The sequence below is a fragment of the Pteropus medius genome, unplaced genomic scaffold (assembly GCF_902729225.1).
Source record: "Pteropus medius unplaced genomic scaffold, Ma_sr-lr_union100, whole genome shotgun sequence".
Taxonomy (NCBI): Eukaryota; Metazoa; Chordata; class Mammalia; order Chiroptera; family Pteropodidae; genus Pteropus; species Pteropus medius.
Window position 1 is genome coordinate 3,903,125 of NW_024342473.1, and position 18,739 is coordinate 3,921,863.

Sequence of the window (18,739 nt, forward strand, 5' to 3'; positions counted from 1 at the left end):
ATTGCCACTTAATTACACATTTTCTATTGGATTGTTTATATCTACCTTACCAAGTTTTAAGAACACTTTTATACCATAGAGTTTAATTGCTCTCTTTATTTAATATTTTCCCCAAATTTATACTTTGTTTATTGAGTTTATTCATGCTGTCTTTGCCATACGAAAATTTTAAACCTTCGTATAGTCAAATATATCTGTTTTCTTTATAATTTTATAATATATTTACCTTGACCGACCATGAAAGTCTTCCAGAACTTTACATTATACACATAACAGGCTGTTTTTGTTAACAGGCACTTTTTTTGTTTTATTCTTTTATATTCAAGTCTTTAATCCTAAAATTTTTAAAGATATGATGTAAAATAGTCATCCTATTTAATTTTCTTTCAAATGTATATTTAATTTTGCAAGTACCACATATTAAGCCATTCACCTTTTCTTTCCATTGGTCTCATTGTTTTGGAGATTATCTATCTGATAATAATCAAATTATCTCTTTCTCTTTGTTCTTATGTGAATTCCATTATTTAATAATAGAGGCTTTTTCAGTAAGTTCTGATATGTACATGTACCTTCTAGATTTTTTTTTCAAATTTTGGGCATCTACTCTTTCATATAAATTTAAGATAATTGTATCAGATTAAGGACTAAAATTAGGTTTCTCATTGGGATTTCATTAAGTAATATTGAGAGACTTGATATTTTTAATAATAAGAATTCTGACTTTAAAGTATTAAATATCTTTCTATTTTGGGGAATATCTTTATATCCTCTAATAAGATTTTAGTGTTTTTTTCATAAAGGTTTTGTGACCATTCTTGGTGAAAATAGTCCTAAGTATTTTATTCTTTTTTGAGGATCATGAGTGAAATATTTGTATACTTATATTGTTTTTAACTTCTTTAACCAATTCTCAGTGTAGTAATTTCCTTTCACTGGAACTTTCAAGTTAGTGTTTTTTTTTTTTTTTTTAAGTGTTACAACTTTTACAGGTTTTTAAGTTTTAAGTGTGGTCTCATAAGTTTGGTAAGAGTGATGCTATTATTTGGGGGCAGTGCACGTTAGGATTTAGAATACATGAAAGGATCACCCATTATTATCTCTAGAAGCTTCGTGTCACACTGACTATGTACTTGTATTTCATCATAAGTCTCATTGAATCATTTTATTGGAAGATTTTTTTTTTTGAATGAAGAGATCTTGTAAACATAAAATGAGAAGTATCACCAGTAAATTATTTGACATCTATTCCTTAGATTATTTTTCTTCACCCATATCCTATAACCTCCTTGGAATAATAAAAATAGGAAATGCACAGCTTTTTCAATTCACATTAACTACTCCCCATTTCCTCATCATACACAGGCAATGTTGGTTTGATTCATTTGATTAGTACTGCTAAAGTACTTATATACTGTGAGTTCTTAAGGGGAAAATAAAGAGGGATTCCTGGATTGTTTGAAGAGCTATTCACAGTGGTTCTTTACACTGGCAGAATGTGTATTACTACTGTCTTGGATATAATGAAGAACATAGAGACAATAATTATATCTGTGGGTTGCTCATGTATTTGTTATTTACTAGATGATACAATCAGTGATTCCCCCCAAAGTTTTGATTTTCCTTAATTATTTTGGGATTATGAACTTTTGGACTCTAATGAGAATATAAAACACTTCGAAGAAGATGTTTACATGTTTACATAGTCATGGTTCTGCATGCTATCCAGTTTGAGAAGGTTGGCATATCTCTTGAAGCCTGCCCATGGGCCTATCTGGTTCCATTATCTCTCATATTTATGACTGTTAGGCTTTAAAACAGTAAACATTTATTTTATCTTTTGCTAATTTAAAGTCTCAGGCCCCCAGCTTTTTCATCTAAAAAGCAATGGTTTGGATGTAATGACCTCTAAAACCTATTACAACTCTCACACTCTTTGAACTGCAGGCAAAGATTATTGCAGTATCATAGTTTAACCTGATGAAAGCAGTGCACTCTTATTATTTCACAATTATAGAGCTCTTTCTAGTTAGTGTTTGCTATTGATTTAATTCTTTGGCAGTCATAAATTGTACTTAATCTTACTTAACAGGTTTTTATCGAGTACTGAGTAATCACAAAGCACTGTGTATTGCTTATAAAGTTGAGTCCTTGCCCTTAAGGATTTTACAGCATAAGTTAAGATGAATATTTTAATGAATGCTGCTAAAGAGAGATATGAAGTGTAGGTATTAAAAGGAATTAAACTAGGATTGGGAAACTTTGTCTATAAAGGACCAGATAATAAATATGTGGTTTTGTGGGCTACACAGTCTCTGGCATAACTGCACAACGCTGCCATGGTATGAAAGTGGCCATAGACTTCTCAAATGGATGCATGTGGCTGAATTCCAGTAAAACGATTTACAAAAACGGAGCAGGCCAGGATTGTCATTTGCCCACTCCTGGAATAAAGGATTATATTCCTCGAGGAGCATTTTAATAGAAGAGATGGCGTTTAGGATGTATTATGAAGGAATGATAGGCTTCCTATCGTTTGGATGAGACAGAAGCAATAAGGAGCAAGAATTCCAGGCTTGGGAGACAATATGAACAAATAAAAGTAAGACTGTTTCAGAAACTGTTATATCATTGATTCAGATGGTGAACCAGTTTTTATTCATGATGTTCAGTATTGGGGAGATTCCATGAGAAAATTTGTCTATTTTCATGAGTCAGATGACCTTTAGCCTTATTTCGACATTTTAAATATTGTTTTACTGCTGTTTATGCTAGAGATTCTGATAAAGAATGGATTACATGGAGAAAATTATGGGCTATTTATTTCAGACTTGACATTTACATTGGTAATCAAAAGAGCTCTTTAAAAATGTTTCTATCACATATCCTTTGATTAGTGAAGAATGCTTTTCTATTTTAACATTTTATAGAGATATAATTGACATGAAATATATAATATGTACTTAAAATATACAGTTTGATAAGTTTGGATTTGTTTATACATTGTCAGACATCACCACAATCAAGATAGTAAACATATCCATCATTCACTGACCTTTTCCAGTGCCCCTCAGTAATCCCTTTCTCCCACTTCTCTTGACCCCTTTCTTTGCAACACCAAGTAACTACTGCTCAGCTTTCTGTAACTGAATATTACTTTGCATTTTCTAATGTTTTATATAAATGAAATCTGTGGTATCTACTCTTTTTCTTCTTTTACCCAAGTCAATTTCGAGATTCAGTCTTGTTGTTATTTGTGATGTTAGTTACGATTCTATTTATGTCCTGGTCTTTTGGTTGTTTTGAGATTTTTTGCTCTCCCAGGTAAAGCTCTATGAACACGTATGGTTATGTGCTTTCTTTTATCTTGCGTAAATGACTAGCATTGAAATGGCTGGACTTATGGTAGGTGTGTGTTTAACTTTTTAAGAATCTGTCAAACTGGTTTCCAAAGTGATTGACCATTTCACATTCTAATCAGCAGTGCGTGCCAGTATGCAAGTTCCAGTTCCTCCACATTCTTGCCAACCCTTGGTATGGTTAGTCTTTTAAACTTTAGTCGTTCCAATAGATTTGTAGTGGTGATATCACCATGATTTTAACTTGTATTACCCTAATGATGAATGATGACATTATATCATAAAATGACATAAAAATGACATTTTTTCATTTGCTTATTTGTTGTCTACATATTTTCTTTTGTGAAGTATCTGTTCAACTCTTATGCCAAATTTTTTAATTGGGGCTGTGTTTTCTTATTGAGTTTAGAACATTCTTTATATGTGTTGTGAAGGGGTTCAGAATAGGACTCCCCAAGATGTGCCACTTTGGAATGTGGATTATTTTGAGCTGACACAGTAGAGACTCCGAGAGCTCATGACAAACTTTTACCTCTCCTTTAAAGAATTTAAGTTTGGGGACCTTTTCCATAGTTATTGCCGGAAATAACTTTTTATGATTTATCTATATAGCAGGGCAAATATCTAATAACTAAACATATGCTCTTCTTATTGTCTTGGGAATTACCCTCCTCCTTCCTGAAGCCCCAGACCCCTTATCCCATTCCTTAGCTTGGGATGTCATATATACCTTATTTTATTTTTCGGTCTCTGACTGAATGTATGTGGGGTTTCTATACATATGTAATTAAATTTGATTATTTTTTCCTATTAACTGGTTTTATATTGATGTAATTAGATCAGTCGAAGGAACTTAGAGAGGCAGTGTGTAAAATTTTTCCTCCCCAACAGTTAGCATAGTGGGTAGGTTTCCTCACTCGCTGGGTACTGCTCACCCTGAAGTGGCTGTAGTAGAAAGATCCTGGGACCTCTAATATGAGCCATCAAAAAATAAGCATTCTTGCCAAGTCAGACTTCCAGATCTCTACTTGAAGAGTTCAGTGGAAGCGGAGTGGTGACAGTCTTTTTTTTTTTTCTTTTTCCTAAATTTAAATTAGCAGAAAAAAAATTATTTGTGGAATTAGTAGTTCCTTGGGTATAGTGATTCTTGGTTATTTGGTGTGAGGGCTCATGGATTTTGTTAATACTTTTCTTCCCAGAGATAGATTTTCTGTTAACTGGAGGATGCATATTCATCTGCTGAGTAGCCAAGTAATCTGTGGATCTTAGTTTAAGAAATAAAAAAATGGATGAACTTTTGGCTTGATAAGTCACCTTATTCTGTTCCAGAGGGAGGAAATATGTGATTCCCTCCGATTTAAAATGGCTATTTATCTAAAAGAGGCCCCTCATCTTTCTTAAACTAACTCTGAGAGTGAATTTTCTGTATTTGGTGCTTGCATTTTTGGTTAAGCCATCAAAAGCCTCATGGGTTTGAGTCGCTATTGAGATGACTAGATCCTGCTCCTCAGTGGCTAGCCAATGGATCCTTTGAATTGGAAAAACTTCTAATTTAAAAGAAAGAAAAAATGGGAGAGGGGAGCTGTCATATTGTCATAATGGCTAGCCATTAGGACTTCCTTAATAAGACAGAAGGACAGAAATTAGAAAAAAAACAAAGTCCACTCTGCTGTTTTGCCTTCAGATATTTGCAGATACTGTAAAAAAATAAATCAATACATCAGAGGTACAATTGTTCTGCATTTAAGAAGAAGAAGAAAAGGATAAGAATGCAAAATCTTACTAAAGACAAACTAAAAATTTTACATCCTAAGAACTTGGCTTGGTGACCATCAGGTTGGCAGCTCCATATTATGGCCAAATAAATATGTGGGCTAAACTCCATTATCAGCTGGGATCCAGCCAAACTGCTTTTTTTTTTTGGTTTTCTCCTACATTATCTTCTATGAGTTTTAGAGTTTAGCATTTTATATTTAGGTCTGTGATCCATTTCAAGTTAATTTTTATGAAGGCTGTAAAGTTTGTTCCTAGATTTTTCTTTCTTTCTTTTTTATTTTTGGCATATAGAAGTTCAGTTGGTTTAGTACCCTTTGTTTAAAAGACTGTCTTGCTCCATTCTTTTGCCTTTGTCCATTTGTAAAAGATAAGTTGAATATATTTATGTGGGTCTTATTACGGGCTCTCTTTTTCATTCCATTGATCCATTGGTCCATTCTTTCACCAATAGCACACTCTTTATTACTGTAGCTTTATAGTAAGTCTTGAAGTTGAGTAGTGTCAGTCCTCAATATTGTGTTAGCTATTCTGGATCTTTTGCCTGTATATATAAACTTTAGAATTAGTTTGTTGATATCTGTAAAATTATTTGCTGGGATTTTGATTGGAATTTTATTGCATCTATAGATCAAGTTAAGAATCACTAACATCTTGACAATATTGTCTCTCTATCAAGGAACATGGAATATCTCTGCATTTATTTAGTTATTCTTTGATCTTATTTTCTTTGTGAGAAGGTTTTTAGCTATAAATTCAGTCATTTCAGTAGATACAGGTCAATATAGGGTTTCCTATTTTTCTTGAATCAACTCTCGTATGTGCGTCTTCTTGGGAGGTTTTCCATTGCATCAGATATTGTTAATTTGTATCTACTCTATTTTTCTCAGAATCAACTTCTGATTTTATTGATTATCATTGTTTTACGTTTCTAGTTTGATGTTTTCTGCTCCAACTATGATTTCTGACTATATGTATTTATTGATATCTGCTCATTCTATCAATTTTTGCTTTATATATTTTGACAGTCCTTTATTAGATGCATAAATCTTTAAGATTACTATGTTTTCTTGATGATTTAGCACCTTTATGAAAACTCTTTATCCCTGGTATTATTCTTTGCTCTGAAATACAATTATTTTAATATTAATATAGTCATTCTAGCTTTCTTTTGACTACTGTTAGCATGGTATATATTTATAATCCTTTTATTTTTAACTTTTTTATTTCTTTTTATACCTAAAATGTGTTTCATACATGTAGTGCACAGTTAGATCTTTTTTTAATTCAGTTTTATGATATTTGCCTTCTAATTGCTGTGTTTATAAACAGTATACATATTGTGTGATTATTGATATGAGGTATAAGCTTATCATTTTGCTTTTAGTTTTCTGTTTTATCTTTATTTTGATCTTCCCTCCTTTATCTTCCTCTTTTTGGATTGAGTACTTTTTAAAATTATTTCATACTATCTCAGTTAGTTTATTATTATTAGCTGTAATTCTTCATTTTGTTATTTTAGTGATTGCTTTAGAACTTATAGCATACATTTTTTAATTTGCCAGATTCTACCTTCAAGTGATATTATATCATTTCATATATAATATGAAAAACTTTACAGTAATATTCTGATATTTCTCTCCTTCCATCCTTTATGCTTTTGTTGTCAAATATTTTACTTATACATGTATTATATTGCCTACAATATCTTCTTTTTCCTTCTTTTTCTTTCCCTTCTCTCTCCTTCCCTGTAGTGACTTGTTTACTTCCTTCTGTTTCTTTTCGCACAGTCTCCATTGCTGTTTTCAAATTCACCCACTTTTTTTTTTTCTGGTTCACATAATCTACTGAAAAACTGATCTGGTATATTTTTTACCTCAGACCTTGTACTTTTCATCTTTGTAGTATTATTTATTTGTTTTCAACTGTTTTTCTTCTTAACTCTTAAGGTGGGGTTTCTTTCCTTTTATGGTCTACAAAATAAAGCATATCTTCATTTCCTCATTATTTCATTTGGGCTCTTTTTTCATAGATTTTCCTTTTATATATGTGTAGAATCCATACTGAATTATTATTTTTTGCTTTAAACACTCAGTTATATTTTCTTTAGAAATTTATCTTTTAGCCACATATCTTGGCATCCATTTTTATTCTTTTTCTTTCTATCAACATCTATTCATAGTAAGTCCTATTAGTACTACCCTCCTTTTTTTGACAGATTGATAATTGACAGTTGCCTGGACAACTAAATCCTGGCTTCCTTCTGTTGTCTCTCTGTCAGTTGACTACTACTGAAGAGTTCCCACTGAAGTACATAGCAGACCACTTAATTCCCTTTTCCAGGATCCCACAGTTCATGAATTCAAATCTGACCAGATCTCCTAATAAGTTTGTTGTTCTTTCCATTGTTTCACTGTGTAGATGTTTCACTTCTATTAGTAAAGAAGCTCCTTGAAGCCTGATAACATGTGATTAAGCAACAGATAACAAATAAGGGCTATAGGAATTCAAAGAAAGAGATAACAGTATGGCTTATAGTAGATGTATATGTTTTCATGGGGAGGTTTCAATTGAGCATTTTAAACATTTTAGTAATGGAATAAATGAGAATACTAATAAATGCTCACTATATGTTACCTTTTAATATCATATGAGAGAAATGAATTGATAATTCATTTGACTCACTTCTTTAGAGGTCATTTTTTTTCCCCCCACTTAGTTTTTTTTTCTTTTTTAGATTTTCTTAGTTTCAAGTATATAGTACATTGGTTAGACACTTATATAGTTTATGAAATGGTCCCCCTGATTACTCTTTCCTCTGGCTCTACACATAGCCATTACATTATTGCCGACTGCATTCCCTATGCCATGCTCCCATTCCTGTGACCATCTATCAACTACTAATTTGTACTTCTTTAACTCTTTACTGCTTTCTCCCAGCTGCCTCCCACCCCCACCCCAACCCTTCTCCTCTGGCCGTCACAAGATTGGCTAGGTCATTTTTAGAATTATGTTTACCTATGCTTCCCATTAACAAAAGAATGATTGTTGAAGTAAATCTTACAATTTTAAATAGTGTTTTAATGTATGTAGGCCAGCATTTTCTTCTGGTGAAAGTGATCTCTACAATTAGAATGTAATTAATAGAAAACTGTTGTTTGATTTGCAAATTACTAGTTTTGTACATTAGCATTTATTTAATAAGTACTTGTTGAACATATCTACAGAAGATATAAATTGGCAGGTCAAATTTACTTACAGATTGGCTCTGTTTGGTGTGAATAGCATTTGCAAAATATTTGAGTTGGTGGCTCGCATTTTAAAATCAGGATGTTTTATATATAACTCTGACTTGCTGAAATTTTCTGATAAAGAGGACCACATTTTTTAACAGTAGTCTGCCTTCCCTCAATGGAACAATTGGCTGGAGCAGCATAGCAGTGCCCACTTCAAGATAGCACTTCCTAGATCACCTTGTTTCCTACTCATTTATGTTGTCTTCTTGACCATTTTAGTCATTTGAGTCTATGATCTTTGATATCCTGTGTGTATGATATCCTGAGAGATACGTGATGGATCCTTCCAACAATGATATAGAGATAAATATTATGCATAATATGCATAAATGATAAACTGCATAAGGAAGACTAAAATTTATATTTAGTAACACTGCTTTAATGATCATGGAATACTGGATTCTCAAATAGTTATAAGTAGCTTTTTTCTTTTCCTTATCAGTGTAGGAAATTTATTAACAGTTGCATACAGCCTTACTTCTGTATAAACCATGTGCAAAACCTGAATCTTCCCACTAAATAATGGTGGAGAAAGAACAAGATTATGAGGAATGGGAAAACAAATGATACCATGCATAGCTTTTTCTTTTCTGTGAAATATTCCAAAATCCTGTTTATAGACTGATAGACTAATATTTTCATTTCCTGCTCCTTGTTTTTAAAAACTCAACTGCACAGTAATTAATCAATAATACCACTGAAACTTTTAGCTACATATAGTGAACATCAAATACTTTTTCCATGTAACACTTCTTCCCTCACTTTCTGAGAAAGTCAGCACTCTAGAAACCCATATGCATATGAATACCTCATTTTATCCATGAGGCCTGAACAGGAGCTGCCACCTTCTTATGCTCAACTTTTGGTCATATTCATTAATTCAGTGATCTAAGCTGGGCCTGAAAGAGACTTTTTTTCTGGTATTTATTTAAATAGATGCTGGGGGGCGGGTAGGAAGGGAGTGTTGCAGAAGATTCCTTTTCTCTCTGGTCTCGAAGCTTAGAGGATGAAAATTAGGAAGCTACTAGTGGCCCTGTGTCTGGCAAGGTAGACAGTAAGTCTTAATAAGAATAAAGCCAACCCAAAGGAGAGGCATAGTGACATGAAACAAAGTCCCGTCAGTGTCTGTGTCATTTGGAAGCCATCCCTATCATTCCTTTTCCATAGTTTGTTCATATGAGCCAAAAGTAATTCTTTTGCCTAAGCACATGTCATTTACAACCAATGTAGTTCTGGTTAATATGTCACTATATTATTTAACTTTATTTTTTTTAAATTTTTATTTATTATTTATTATTATTTTTTTAGGCAAAGCAACCCTTGGTTGACCTCACAGATTACGAGGACCTTGTCAGTTTACAATACCTTATTTTTAAATTTTTTTATGCCTACAGCACCTGGTCTTCCTAGATGGTCTCCCCTCTGAGTACTAACCAGGCCTGACCCTGCTTAGCTTCTGAGATCACACAAATCGGGCTTGTTAAGGGTAGCATGCCCGTAGACTATATTTTTTAACTTTAATAATTTAATCCAGTGATTACTTTTTAATGCCTGTAATTTCAGAGAATCTGCTAAGTGTTCACGGAATTCAGAGAAGAATACACAGGCTTTGCTTTCATGTCTAGAACTTAATGTTTAAAAAAGGGAGATTAAGGAAATCCACAGAGCTAGAATAATTTTGTGTCATATGACCTATACAAGAAAAATTATAATTAAAAGAGGGCACAATCATTATGTTGAGGGATTTGGAATAGTTTTTCTGGAAGAGGTGGCATTTGAGATGGATTGGATTTCATTGTGCAGACATGTGAGGGAGGCTTTCCATGCCTAGAGGAGAGAATAAATAAATGCATTAAGTTTAGAAAGCATTTAGTAATTTCCAAAAATAATAAATGATTCAGTTTGGCTGTAGGCAGCTAAGTTGTCTAGGCTGGAATGGAAAGTCATGGCTGTATTGTGGATGTCTTAAATGTGAAGATCAATTAGCTGTATTTGATTTAGTGAACATGAGGGGAAAGTATTTAATATTTTTTAGTGTAGATATGCCATGATCAGAGCTGCATTTCAGGATTAGTTTTGCAGTAGTGAATCACCTGAATTTATGTAAAGAGAGCCAACACATAGAATATTAGTTTGGAAGATATTACAGTGAACAAGTTTAGGAATGATGATGACCTGAAATAGATCTAAGAGAGTAGAATGGAAAGGAGGAAATGGATGTCAGGTATAAACGACATGTTGAGAGAGGAAATCAGAGATATTTTATAAGTTTCCAATATAAGTGATTAGCTTGATGGTACTATTAATAACCCATGAAGATTAGAAATCCTGTGAACCTCTAGCCTTTAGCACCCAAGCCACATACCACTCATTTATTATTTAAGTAAAAGACTAAACTTTATCTAAATGAAGTTTTTAAAAAAAATCTTCACCACTATAATAAAAAGACCATGTAATTTGGAGTCAGCTAGATCCGGTTTAAATCAAGACTCAGCTGTTTTATATCTGTGAGACTTAGATAAGATACTTAACCTTTTAAAATCTCAGTTTTGTCACCTCTAATATGAATATAAGAGGATTAACCTCTTATGGTACTCAAGAGACTTAGGTGAGATAATATATGTAAAGTAACTGAGAGAGTGAGTGCCTGGGATATAGCTAGAAGTCAGTAAATGCTTCTTAGTTGTAGGCAGTGATGTGCTCCCTAAGTCTCTACAAATCCATAAGCTAGGCCTTACTAAAGATGTGGTATTTGATAAGTATATTTGTAACTGAAGAGTGGAGACTGTTCTCAATTTCATATCTAGTATATCTGGGTTAAATTCTTAGTCTATTTCTTTACATTCTCATGGCATTTTGCAAATTTGTGTCTTATTTATTTTGTCTACATGACTTGTTTTCCATCTTCATTTCTTGTTTCACATCCTCCATTGCATCTCTATACTGAACCAGCTTGTTAAACAGTTGACTGCTCTTCATACATCTTTAATCTAGATGGATCACATAAAATCTCTCTGTAGTTACCTATGTGACTTGGGTCATTATTGTGGCTTTATGAACACATGATATCAGTGCCTACCCGTGAGATTTCAGCTTTTTTCCTTCTAGCTTATTATCAGCTTTGTTTTTGATATTGATATATAGAGAGTCTGTATTTTGTTGCCATGTTGTATCTGTCATCTGGATGCTGGCCAGCTATTTTTCTACCATATTGCTGGTTACTAAGTCTCATTAGATTTGATGGAAATATTTAAGGTCAGTTTTTTCCTTCAATACTATATTAGTAAACTTAAAATTATGGCCAGTTGCTTTTTGATAAGAATACCAAAAAATCCAACGTGGAAAGAAGAATCTTCAGCAAATGGTGCTTAGACAACTGGGTATCCACATGCAGGGAATGAAATTGGATAGCCTTACCTCACAACACATACAACAATTTAAAATTGACCAAAGACCTAAACGTAAGAGCTAAAACTATAGAACTCTTAGGAAAAAAAAAAAAAAAAAAAAAACCATGAAGAAATCTTCGTGACCTTGGGCTCTGTGGTGATTTTTTAGATATGACATTAAGAGCACAAGGAACAAATGAAAATAAATTATATTACATCAAAATTTAAAACTTTCGTGCTATAAATTTTACCACCAAAAAGTAAAAAAAAAACCTATATCATGGAAAAAAATATTTACAAATAATATGTCTAGAATGTGTAAAGAACTTTCACAACTCAGTACTATAAAAACAAATAACCAAATTAAAAATGGGCAAAGAGTTTGAATAGACGTTTCTCCAAAGAAGATATTCAAATGGCCAATAAGCACATGAAAATGCTTGACATTATTACATGTTAGGAAAATGCAAATCAAAACCGTAAATAGCATACCACTTTACACCCGCTAGGATAACTAATTAAAAAGTTTATCAGATAATAGTATGTGCTGTTGTGGATAGAGAGAAACTGGAAGCCTCATACATTGTTGATGAAGGAAATATAAACTGCTGTAGTTGTTTTAGAGAACAGTTTGGCAGTTTCTTAAATTGTTAAACATAGACTTTCTATATGTTTCAAATTCCATTGCTAGCTATATATCCAATGGAAGGTTATATGAATGAAAACACGTTTGTCTACTTAAGCACTTGTACATGAATACTCATAACAACATTATTTAATATAGCCTAACAGTGGCAACAACCCAACTGTTCATCAACTGTTGAATGGATCAGTAAATCTGATATGTCTATTTAATGGAATATTATTTGACAATGAAAAGGAATGAAGTATTGATATATTATACCACATGATTGAACCTTGAAAACATTATGGTAAGGCAAAGAAGCTAGTCAAAAAGACCAGGTACAGTCATGTACCACATAATGACATTTTGGTCAACGATGGACTGCGTATATGACAGTGGTCCCATAAGATTATAATGGAGCTGAAAAATTCCTATTGCCTAGTGACATCATAATGTCAGAGTATAGCATATTACTCAGGTGTTTGTGGTAATGCTGGTGTAAACAAAACTGCAGCTAGTTGTATAAAGGTATAGCAATATAATTATGTACATTATATAATACTTGATAAAAGTATATAGAATCAGAATGTAAAGAAAAAACATTTTTGTACAGCTGAGCTGTATAGTGTGTTTGTGTTTTAAGCTAAGTGTTATCAGAAGAGTTGAAAAGTTTTACACAGTTAAAGTTTATAAATAAAAAAATTACAGGAGTGAGAGCGCAGACTCTTGAGTTACCTGTGTGGTGGTCAGCATGATGCCCAAGGCCAAGGGAAAGACCCGGAGGCAGAAGATCGGTTACAGTGTTAACCGAAAATGTCTTAACCTGGTTGCTAGACAGAAGGCAGCGCCTCGAATCGAATGCTCCCACATTCGACATGCCTGGTACCCCATTGAATTGGTGCGGTAGAACCTGGCCGAGATGGAGTTGACAGTGGACCCCAACAAGGCAGGGCCCCTCCGTAAGAAAAAGGTCAAGGCCATGGGGGTGGACATAGTGGAGAGGCCTCAGGAACTCATGCAGACGCCCTATGTGCTAAATGACTTGGAGGTAGAAGCCAGCCTCCCAGAAAAGAAAGGATATACAGTGTCTCGGGACCTCATAGACTCTGTACCCTACATGGTAGAGAACCATGGGGAGGACTACAAGGCGATGGCCCAGGATGAGAAGAATTACTATCAAGACAACTCGAAACAAATTCGGAATAAGATCAAAGTCTATAAGCGTTTTTACCCAGCAGAATGGCAAGCCTTCATTGATTCTTTGCAGAAAAATAAGATGGAGATTGAGTAACTGGTTTATAGCTGCCCAGGCTGAGGCTTCTTCCTGGACCCGAGAAGCTGGAAGCAGGGTTTAAGGCAAGGAGGGGTGTGTGGCTACAGATGAGGCTGGCCAAACTCCATGGAATCAAAAAGTTTTGTCCTCTCTCTGGAGAAGGAACTGCTTCCTACAGACTCCAGTTTCTTCTGTAGGCTCCAGGAAAAGCCAGAACCTGCTGTTTTCAGAGTGGGTGGTTTGTTTGCATATAGTCTGTACAGAATAAAACAAGACTCTTTTACTTAAAAAAAATAAAAATTACAGTAAGCTAAGATTAGTTAATTTTGAAGAAACAATTTTAAAATACATTTAGTGTACCCTAAGCATATGATGTTTATAAAGATTATAGCAATATACAGTAATTTCCTAAGCCTTCACATTCACATACCACTCACTCACACACAGATTCACCCAGAGCAACTTCCAGTCTTGCAAGCTCCAGTTATGGTAAGAGCCCTATCCAGGTGCACCATTTTTTATCTTTTGTACCATATTTTTACTGTCCCATTTCCATGTTTAGATATATTGAGATAAACAAATACCCTTTGGTTACAGTTGCCTATGTAAGTACAATAACATGCTCGATAGATTCATAGGCTAGGAGCAATAGGCTGTACTATATAGTCTCGGCGTGAAGTGTAGGCTATACCATCTATGTGTAATTAAACTCAGTGATGTTCTCACAGTGATGAAATTGCCTAATGATGCATTTATCAGAAAATATTCCCATTGTTAAGCAACACATGACTATACTGTGTGATTCCATTTACATGAAATGTCCAGAATTGGTAAATCTATAGAAACGGAAAGTAGATTATTGGTTTCCTAGGGCTAAGAGAGAGGGGAATAGGAGTGACTGCTAATGAATATGGGGTTTCTTTTTGGAAGGATAAAAATGTTCTAAAATTAACTGTGATGATTATTGCACAACTCTGTGAAATACTGAAAACCATTGAATTATACCCTTTAATTTTATTGTATGTGAATTATATTCCAGTGGTGACGTTTTTAAAAAAAACAAGAACACCTGGTTTCAAGTTTAGAGGAAAGGAGCAGCCTATAATTTTCAAAATGTGTGGAGAGTGTAAAGGAGGAAAAGCATAGGTAAATTGAAAATAGTGGAATGAACTAAATAGTAGGGAGGAATGTTAGCTCCTACTCCTCAGATGGAAAGAACCTTTTATTCAGGAAACATGCCTTTGAGAACCTGTGTTTGGGTATCTTAGTGAAGTGGGAGTTTGTTGGCCTTTTTTTCATGATTAGCAAAATATTCTGGCCAATGATTCCCTTCGTACTTTAGACTCCCACATATAAAATATTTAGTTCTACCTCAAATCTTAATTAAAATTTGCAGTGAGTTTTCGTTATAGAAGGAAAAGGAGAGATGTGTGCTTTAAAAATATAAGTATGCAAACTACTTATATTTTCCAGAGCTATCAGCAAGAATGAATAAAACATTCTCTGGGAGCACTTGGCCATAAGAAGTGAATCAACCATGTAAGCATGTAAGAACTTTGAGACACACTATCTTTAAAGAAATGACTTGTGGAATGAGGTATTCCTTAAATGGAAGAAATATGTTATCAATTTTGGGTGATCAGTATACTCTCAAAGTACATTATGAACCTCAGATCATGATAACTTGCGTTAATATTTATGGTGTTCTTTTTGCAACCCTGTACCATTTTTTGCCATTATATCAATTACTGAATCTTACAGCTGTAGGCCATGATTGTATAGCCATCTGCTCCATTCTCTACAGTATGTTTTGATTTTCCAGAACAGCAATAGTCCAAGCAAAATTCGTAAATCCATAGAAACTTCAGGTACTAAAAAGTACCCTCTTAGACTCAAGTTGTTCATTAACATACTTATAATAAAAACCTAAACCCACATTCTATACCCATCTTAAAGTTTATATTGGTGATACTCTTTAAATAATTTATCATCATTAATATTGTCTAGTGTTGAATATCGAGATAGCTGTTTTTTGATGTGAGCTCACTTGTTCTTCTCCAGCATCAAATATATGTTTAAATAAATTAATGTCAGTTAAATATATACTTACTATCTTCAAGAATTAGTACACCCCCCCAAAAAAAAATTAGTTTCAGGTGGTAATTTAACATAAACGTCCCTGTCAAGGAATTATTCGTGTCCTAAATAATCTTCCGAAAGCATTTTTTCCTTCCAGATTTGATGTTGCTTCAAGTTTTCTAACATATCCTATAGCCTCGTGTTCATATTTTCATTATTTCTTAAATGTTTATGAGTCATTCTCTTTCAAAACATTTTCCCAAAACTTTTGATCAATATACTTTCTATAAAATGTATGAAAACACATTTATCAAGAGAAATTAACTCTTTCAAATACATGTTTTTCGGTGTCAGTAAAGATAATTTCATTGTGTTCTGTTGTTATTTGGTGTATTTAAAAATAAATACATGAACTGACTGATTACCACCAACAAAATCAAATCAGTAATCAAAAAAATTACAAAAAAACAAAAGTCTTGAACTGGATGGTTTCATAGGTAAATTTTACCAAACATTTTAAAGAAGTAACACTTATTCTTTTCAAACTATTCCAAAAAAATTGAGGAGGGAAGGCTCCCTAACTTTTTTTCCAAGGGTACCATTACCATTTCCAAAAGCAGACACTATAAAAAAAAAAAAAAAGCTGTAGACCAATATCCCTGATGAACATTGATGCAAAAATTAGCAAACCAAATTCAGCAACACATTAAAAACATCATATACCATGATCAAGTTGGGTTTATTTGTTAGATGCAAAGTTGGTTTAATGTCTTGAAATCAATTAATGTTATACAGCACATTAACAAATTGAAAGAGAAAAATTGTACAATGCAGATGCAGAAAAAGCAGTTGACAAAAAAAAGCAGCATCCATTTATGATAAAAACTCTTAGCAAAGTGAAAATAGAGGGAACATACCTCAACATAATACAGGCCATATATGATGAACCTACAGCTAATATCACACTCAGTGGGGAAAAGCTAAAAGTCTTTTCCTTAATTTTGGGAACAAGACAAGGATGTCCACTTTTATCACTTCTATTCAGCTTAGTTTGGAAGTCCTAGCTACATCAATCAGATAAGAAAGAGAAGTAAAAGGCATCCAAATTGGAAAGGAAGAATTAAAATTGTTATTATTTTCAGATGACACGATACTATCTATAGAGAACCCTGAAGATTCCACCAATAACTATTAGGAGATAAATGAATTAAGTAAAGTAGTAGGATACAAAATTAATATTCAGAGGCCAGTTGCATTTTTTATACACCAATGATGAACTATCAGAGAAATTAGGAAAATCTCATTTATGATTGCATCAAAAACAATAAAACACTTAGGAATCAAACAAGGAGGTAAGTTCTCAGAAAATTATAAGTCATTGAAAAAAAGAAATTGAAGAAGATACAAATAAATGGAAGCATATACCATGCTCATCGGTAGCAAGAATCAATATCATTAAAATGTCCATACTACCCAAAGCCATCTGTAGAGTCAGTGCAATCCCTATCAAAATATAAATGACATTTTTCACATAACTAGAACAAATAATCCTAAAGTTTATATGGAACCATAAAAGATCCCTTAATAGCCATGGCAATCTTGAGAAAGAATGAAGCTGGAGGTATCATATTTCCTGATATCAAACTATACTACAAGACTATAGTAATAAAAACAGCATGATACCAGCATAAAAATGGATACTTAGATCAATGGAACAGAATAGAGAGCCTAGAAATAAATCCACGCCTATATGGTCATTTAAGCTATGACAAAGACAAGAATGTACAGTGGGGTAAAGATAATCTTGTCAACAGAAGGTGTTGGGAAAACTGGACCACCTTCTTACACCATATACAAGAATAAACTCGAAGTGGGTTAAAGACTTAAACGTAAGACCCAAAACCATAAAAATCATAGGAGAAAACATAGTAAAGTCTGAATAGCCATTAGTAATTTTTTTCTTATATATCTCTTCATGCAATAGAAATAAAAGAAAAAAATAAATGGGACTACCTCAAACTAAAAAGTTTTTGCACAGTAAAGGAAACCATCAACAAAAAGGAAAAACCTATAGAAAAGAAAATATTTGCTTGTGATATATCTGACAAGGGGTTAATATCCAGAATTTATAAAGAACTCATACAATTCAACAACAAAAAATAAAACAATTCAATTAAATGGGCAGAAGACCTGAGTAGGTATTTCTCCAAAGAGGACATACAGATGGCCAATGGACATATGAAAAATGCTCAAGGTCATTAATGATCAGAGAAATGCAAATTAAAACCATAATGAGATATCACCTCATACCTGTCAGAATAGCTCTCATCAATAAATCAAAAAACAAGTGTTGGTGAGGATGCAGAGAAAAGAGAACCCTTGTTGTACAATGTTGGTGAGATTGAAAATTGGTACCACCACTATAGAAAATAGTTGGAGGTTCCTCAAAAAATTAAAAATAGAACTACCTTTTGATCCAGCAATTTCACTTCCGGATATTTATCCAAAGAAAACCAAACACTAGTTCATAAAGATCTACGTGCCCCTATGTTCATGGCAGCGCTATTCACAATAACCAGGATATAGAAGCAGCCTAAGTGCCCATCAATAGATGATTGGATAAAGAAGTGATATATATCCATATATATCCATATATACACATGTATATATATGTGTGTGTGTATGTATGTATATATGTATGTATACATATATATACAGCCTAAGTGCCCATCAATAGATGATTGGATAAAGAAGTGATATATATATCCATATATATCCATATATACACATGTATATATATATATGTGTGTGTGTGTGTGTGTGTATATGTATGTATGTATACATATATACACACACATACATACACATACATACAATGGAATATTACTCAGCCATTAAAAAATGAAATCTTACCATTTGCAGTGATGTGGATGGACCTAGAGGTT

The 18,739-nt window shown here is 33.2% G+C and overlaps 1 protein-coding gene and 1 pseudogene across 1 annotated transcript in view; both read left to right on the forward strand.

The window, feature by feature from the left end:
* LOC120604403 (nucleolar protein 16-like) overlaps positions 1-13,832 on the forward strand; it is a 44,049-nt pseudogene extending 30,217 nt beyond the window's left edge.
* A 95-nt stretch (positions 13,833-13,927) lies between these two features.
* The window catches only part of NAALADL2 (N-acetylated alpha-linked acidic dipeptidase like 2), a 1,088,713-nt gene continuing 1,083,901 nt past the window's right edge, over positions 13,928-18,739 (forward strand). The window contains exon 1 of the mRNA XM_039865076.1: positions 13,928-15,262. The gene's annotated coding sequence lies outside the window, so the exon portion shown is untranslated. The remainder of the gene's footprint in view (positions 15,263-18,739) is intronic.